Source organism: Myodes glareolus, chromosome 6 (assembly GCF_982192425.1).
Source record: "Myodes glareolus chromosome 6, mMyoGla1.1, whole genome shotgun sequence".
In the NCBI taxonomy this organism is placed as follows: Eukaryota; Metazoa; Chordata; class Mammalia; order Rodentia; family Cricetidae; genus Myodes; species Myodes glareolus.
This window is the reverse complement of record NC_142031.1, coordinates 52,033,412-52,040,016: the sequence shown is the minus strand read 5'-3', so window position 1 is coordinate 52,040,016 and position 6,605 is coordinate 52,033,412. Positions and strand designations below refer to the sequence as shown.

Sequence of the window (6,605 nt, the reverse complement as noted above, 5' to 3'; positions counted from 1 at the left end):
CCTGTGCCTGTAGGGCAGCCGGGAGCTGCTGGAAGGAACTCTGCCTTTCAACGGTTTCTGCTGTGGGCGATGCTATGCTCCCCATCCTACCCACTCACACGTGCAAAGTCCTCTCAGAGCATGCCACACCATCCCAGGATTCGGTAGTTTATCCTCCCGCCCATCTGCAGTCATTTCCCTGCAAGCTGAACGTGCTCCTTGGTGCAACGGCAGAGCAGGGGTTCGTAACTCTCCAGCTAGTGTCCAGCATTGCTTTCATGGGCTCACTGAGACATGTGTTGGGTTATGCACGGCAGTGCAATGATTGTCTTCCCGTTGTTGCTGAAGGACACACACTGAACATCTGCCGTTGCCAAGATCCGTCTTGAGTACTGGGTACTGGGTACTTAAAGACAGTGAAGTCCACCTAGAGTACTGGGTACTAGGTTCTTAAAGACAGTAAAGTTCACCTAGAATGGCTTTTATGTATCTTCCCCCACAGTATCTTACTTCAAAAATGTGCTCTTTGCCCAAATCGTCTCAGTAGCTTCTAACCTAGCCCAACTTTTTCTGCTTCTGTTCTCACTTCACCGCTGTGCATCCTGAGGCAATTGGAACCCTCTGCCGTCACTCCCTGGCTTGGTACCAACCAATTCTCTGAGAACCAAGTGTCTAACCTCTCATGGGACTGAGAACAAATGCCCCCCCTTGGCCCAAGGGATGTCTTCCCAGCCACGTCTCAACTCCCTGCTCCCATTAATCCTCTGTTGAAGCCACAACCAATTACTCTCAGTTCATTAAACGAGCCATCTTGCCTCTCACCTCCAGATCATTGCTCACGCTGTTTACTCTGCCTGCAATGGTGCTCTCCCTGACTCTGCATTTTAATTGCCTATTTATAACTCCACCCATGAAGGCAGCGATCAGATGACAGGGTGGGGAGATCCTTTGCCAGTGCCTAGTGCAGTGCACGGATTCTGATAAGAGAATGAGAGATCTTAATAGAATTGATAAATTCGTGCATTAGTTAGCTGTGACATACAGTATATATTACCAATGTCACGACTATCGGCTGTTGTGTCCTGCCAGTGGGTGCTCTAGGTGGCTGTGGGCTGCTGCCAGCTTTTCTCTCTCCACCAAATGACCTAGACATCCAGTAATTGGTGGAAATTCAGAAGGCTTCTTTATCTTCTCTCCTGAGAAGCTGCTGGCAGATTTTAGTAAGATGGAGCTATCAGTGCTTTAGAAGAAGAGAATACGTTTATTAAACAATAAGTTGAGTAATAAAGCCCTCTTTATTTCCTTGTCTTGAGACTAAGAGTGCAATACTTACATCATTGAACTGCCATGGGTTTTAAAATGAGCTGAGCTGATGAAGCAGCCTTGTATGTACCATGCAGCACCTACGAACCATCAGATATTAGGTGCCGTCCTCATTCCTTCCCAGGAGCCAGAGTTCTCTCGCCTTTCTGTATTGTTTCTTTCTCTGCGGCATGACATTAGTTCACAGTTACATGTCAGAGGTCTGAGCTATGTTTTCAGTCTCCTCTGAGCAGAAGTTACTGATGGGACAGCTGATGTGATCAGCCCTTCTTTTCCCACTATACTGAGGTAGCAATGTGGAATTGAAGGTACTTAGAGAGCATCAAGGCCTTCTACAAAAAACAAGAGCGTATTGCTCTCTTTTGCTAGTCTCTCGGACGATTTTGAAAGCTGAAAGTTTAAACTAATGGTGTCTATGCACTGTCCTCTACATCATCAGTAAAGTGGCAAGTCCAGCTGGTACCCCACAGGAGTCCCGGCCACTCAGAAGATTTCATGGTGGCTTGGTTCATGCTTGCTATCGGCACTGTGACCATATGTACCATAGCTTATCTGTCCTTATCAGCTTCACAAAAACTCTAAAAAGAGGTGTAATTGACACTTATTACAGTCTAAATGAGCTTTATTTCTCATTATCCCTAGCAGTGCCCACTGCTGCTGTGGGGATGCTTCGTCTGCCCAACAGTGTGGACTGATGGGGACGCTGTGCATAGAAGCCTCTCCCAAACATCTAGCAGTTACCAACTTGAACTGCAAAGCGTAGATACCAAGCTGACTCAGTGGTGAAGCGTTTCTAAGGTGGGCCACCCAATTTCCTTATGCAAGGTTTGTAGGATGCCTTTCACTGCTCGCTAGTGTCACAGTGAGTACCTGTTGCATCCTACTGATGGGGACTTAGGTGGCTGCGGAACCCTGCCTTCCCTCCGCCAAATAACTAGACATCCAGTGACTGGCGATTGTTCATGAGACTTCTTTCTCTTCTCTCCTGAGAAATGTCTGGCTTCTCAGAAAACAGAAAACTATAAATGAATAAGTAAATAAATAAGAAAATAGTAGACATATTTTTTCTTCCTATTTCAGATTCTCTTAAGTGAAAATATTAGTTGATATTCATTTCTTTAATATAAAAATCTTTGCATGAAAAAGTAAGAACAGATTAATAAGCATGTGTTTGGTAAGTAGAGAAGAGGATCATTTCCAGGGTGAACTGAGGGACTGTAGGAAAAAGTGCAGTTTAGAAATAATCCTACTAAGGAAGCTGGGCCTTTCTTTGAATTTTCAATGTTTGCATACATGTCTATGGAGTATCTTGATGGTATGTACCCCTCACTCCTTCTTACATGTGTATGGTGTATCTTGATCATATCTATCCCTCACTCCTCCATCCATCTCCCCTAAAGACCCCCATCTCATCTTCCTCCCAACCTCATGTCCCTTTATAATTATTTATTTGTTTATAACCTATCCAGTCCAATCACTGCCACCCATATGTGGCATGGGGTCATCCCCTGGGATATGGGGAATCGATCAGTTGCTACACTCATAAAGAAACATGACTGAAGAGACCGAAGTGTCAATCATGGGGCTGAGCGAGGTCTTCTGCACATATGTTATTGATTATGTAGTTGGGTATTCTTGTGGGACCCCTAACAGTGGGAGGGGGTATCTCTGACTCTTTTGCCTGCTCTTGGGACCCCTTTCCTTCCACTGGGTTGCCTCGTCCATCCTTAATATGAGGGTTTGTACCTAGTCTTATTGTAGCTTGTTTTGCCATGTTCCATTGATAACTCTGGGAGGTCTGCTCCTTTTCCTTTTGAAGGCAGAAGGAGTAGATCTGGGGGAGAAAGGAGGTGGGGGAACTGGGAAGAGTACAGGGAAGAGGCTGTGGTCGAGTTGTATTGTATGAGAGGAGAACAAAAGAAAATAGACAGGAAATTAAAGAGAAAGAGAAGTGACTCTCCCTACATAAGCAGTCATCACTGCTGACAACCCTCAGTACAGGGGAGGGCCTCTGGGGTTCTCCCTTGTCAATGCTGGAACAAAAAAAATGTGTGTGCATGTGTATATTGTGTATATCGTGTGTGTGTGTGTGTGTGTGTGTGTGTGTGTGTGTGTGTGTGTTCGTGAAGAAGCCACAGGCATCGGAACCCCGAGAGCTGGTGTTATCGCAGGCCTCTGGACATGGGTGCTGGGAAGCAAACTTGGGCCCTCTCTGAGAGCAGTGCACACTCTTAACTGCGGAGCCACTTCTCCAGCCCATATTGGGGAACTCTTAACTGGCTGGGTCTTGCGCGGGTCTTATGCAGGGAACCACAGCTGCGGTAAGTTCATCATGGGACAGCCATGCCAGGTGGAGAGGTCAGCAGTTCATAGCACTCTCCCATTCTCTGGTTCTTACATTCCTTCAAGCCCGAAGTCTTAAAGAGTATGAAAGTGTTAACATCTGGGAAATTCTGGGTGGTTCCATGTGGTGGTATGAGCTTGGATCCGGAGTGGATTTCATGCTTTGACTATTGTTCTTCCAACCCTGGCTTTGTCACTGAGTGGTGTCAGTTAGTGGCTGTGTAACTTGGTGGAGACTCGTCTGCCTCCTTTGGGGATGATAGCCAGCACTGTCAGATTTCCTGAACCAGGAGACTGGACCTGATTGGGGAGGTTTCTTGAGGAGGCATTGGAACTACTCAGACCTGCAGGGCATTCATTACAGTGAGTTAAACGGCATTCTCTGTGGTAGCTGACCATTTTTGGTTGCTAGTCATGCAATGCCACACATGGGAAAGTTGTAAAAGGAAGTTATTTGGACTCATGTTTCCTGGACCCGTTGGGGGCTGCATCCTTCTTGCTGATGGATCCCAAAGGCGATACAGAGCCTCACCAGGTCAGGACCAGCGAGACCAGCACAGTGCACTCTGGCCCTGTTGTATCAGTGCTGTAATACTGGGGAACCTGCTTCCAGTCTGTGATACTCTGGGACACACCACAACCGAACCATAGCACTGAACTCAAATACTGATTTAAGCCATGGTACCATTGCCGACAGTCATGGCAAGCTGAGAAACCTTCTAGCTCTTTTATGTTGGCTCTTCAAATCACATGTTTCATAAAATTAGTAATCAGAAAGTTGCCAAGAATGGTGGCACACGCCTGTAACCTTTCCTACTTGGGAGGCAGAGGTAAGAGGGTCTTGGATACAAAGCCAGCCTGAGCTATATAGAAATGTTGTGTCTTGGATAAAGGAAAGTGTGCCTGGTGACCCAAAACAATGAATTTATTACTTAGAGATTTGTGTCCGATGCATTTATTATGTTCTTGCCTTAAAACCTGGTCTCATACTTGATGTGCTGAGAGGGGCTGGTATTCCACATTCCAAAGATTCATCGCTGCAGAGGTTCTTCATTAGAGCAGGGCAGGAGTTCAGGGTAGTGGGCAGCCCAACCTTTGAGAAAGGGCTGGTGACCTTAAAGAGCAGCCAGATGGAAGGCCCTCAGATGATGTTCAGAAGCTACCTGAATCGGGAAGAGAAAACTCCAGGTGAGAAGAGATGACATTTCCCCCAGCAGTGCAGCAAGTGTGTCTCCCTCCCCAGGGAGCTCCCTGCCTTGGGCCTGTGCCTCCCTCACCAGGACACGCCAGGAGGGCCCATCGCCCCTCTAAAAACCCCATTTTCTTCGTTCTTCTTATCTCTGAGGTGACAGGGTGACTTTTGAAAGATCCTGTATAAATTCTAAGAGGAAATCAGAAGGGAAAGATTACAAGGTAAAAACAGTCAGCTTCTACAGCATTAGGTTTCTTCTGCCTGCCTGGGTGGCTCCTGCTGAGTCTCTGTAAGTGGCCTTCTCTCTCCTCCACACTAGTACGGTGGGGCAGGGTCTCTGCCTTCCCAGTCGTAGGGGGCTGCTTCCATGTACCTTCCTAGACAGACAGTTCACCTGTCACTAAGCTCTCTGGGGTCCCCCGCCTCTCTCTTCTCTTTCCCAGGCAGATCTAATCATTAGCCCTTGTCCCTTGGTGTGATGGCCCTTCTCTGGCTGCTCTTCCTTCTCACCATCCTGTCCCTTGGACACACAGTTTCCCATTAGAGTTCCCTGTCTTCAGTTCTCAGCATGGTCACATTTGCTATTAGCTTATAAGGACACACCACTTCACCGCACAGCTTCTTCGTTTCTACACCGCGGTCCGTGGTCCTCGGCTACCCATAATTTGACTCAACCAGTACAAGTATCTTATCCTTCATGTGACAGTCCCAAGTGTTTCTCCCCTGCCTGAGAGAAACATCCGGTCTGCAATCGCCTCCCACTAGTGCTGACATCATGGGGTTCTAACTTTTTGTGGACGTTAGTCCTAACACTGGAACAATGCAAATTCGGCTCCCACAGGACAGCGGAATTGCAAAGCTTTGGCTATAGGACAGTTACCTGAGCTAGCCACATAGGCACGAAGTACTTATTTGGCTTCTGGAGACTCCCACTGAGTACTTCAGGCTGCGGGCTTGATAGTTGTGGAACACAAGGTTGAAAATGGAAGAACCTTCCTGTCCTTGAGCCTTGCAGAAATTCAGGGCGGCCAGTAAGAAACCCTAGGGTGATGCCTCGGTTACAGGGCACTAAGGATTGAGTTCTAACAATAGCAATGGAGTTAGGCCAGGGTGGAGAGTGCCCAGAGGTGTGAGCTTCTGTGTCATTTATAGAGAGGCTCTCTTAAAGGCACTGGTGAAGGGGTCCCTGAACCCAAGAGAAGAATGTCCCAGAGGCTAGGAAGGTCTTATGAGTTGGATGGGTTGGTGTGGTCAGTGTATCAGGAGGCCCACCGGGGCACAGCTGGAGTGGGTGAAAGAGAAAAAGGGAGAAAAGGGGAGGGGCAATGGAAAGAGAGAAACAGAGGGCGAGGCCCTGGAGTCCATCCTGAGGACTTGATCTTCAAGTCAAGGTGAGATGGACTAACGGAGGGATTTCAAGAGGACCACTCTAGGATGAATGGAAACCAGCAGAGGCCCAGGAAAGCCAATGCAGTGGGCCCTGCTAGGAGCATATGGAGGCTGTTCAGGTGCGAGGAGGCAGAACCAGAGCAGGGATTTAGAGAGAGCGGTTCACAAAGAGCTCACTCCATGGTGGAGGTAACAGGATTCCATGAGCACAGTGGACATGCCACCATCCAGAGTTGGGGACAGAAGCCAAGGGATGGAAGCGTCAGAGCAGGAAACATTGAGTGACCGTGTGCAACGTTTGAGACACAGAACAACAAAAACTGGACGCTCTTCCAGAAGACGGGGAGTTTGTCCTTGATACCTCTGCGTGGGACGGTAT

At 47.8% G+C, this 6,605-nt stretch overlaps 1 long non-coding RNA gene across 1 annotated transcript; it reads right to left on the bottom strand.

Moving 5' to 3' along the window:
* Positions 1–4,552: 4,552 nt before the first annotated feature.
* On the bottom strand, positions 4,553–5,894 carry LOC146894251 (uncharacterized). Its single transcript, XR_015002025.2, has 2 exons — positions 5,718–5,894; positions 4,553–4,808 (listed from the first exon to the last, which is right to left on the bottom strand). It is a non-coding gene; the product is annotated as an uncharacterized LOC146894251 (long non-coding RNA).
* Between the last annotated feature and the right edge of the window lie 711 nt (positions 5,895–6,605).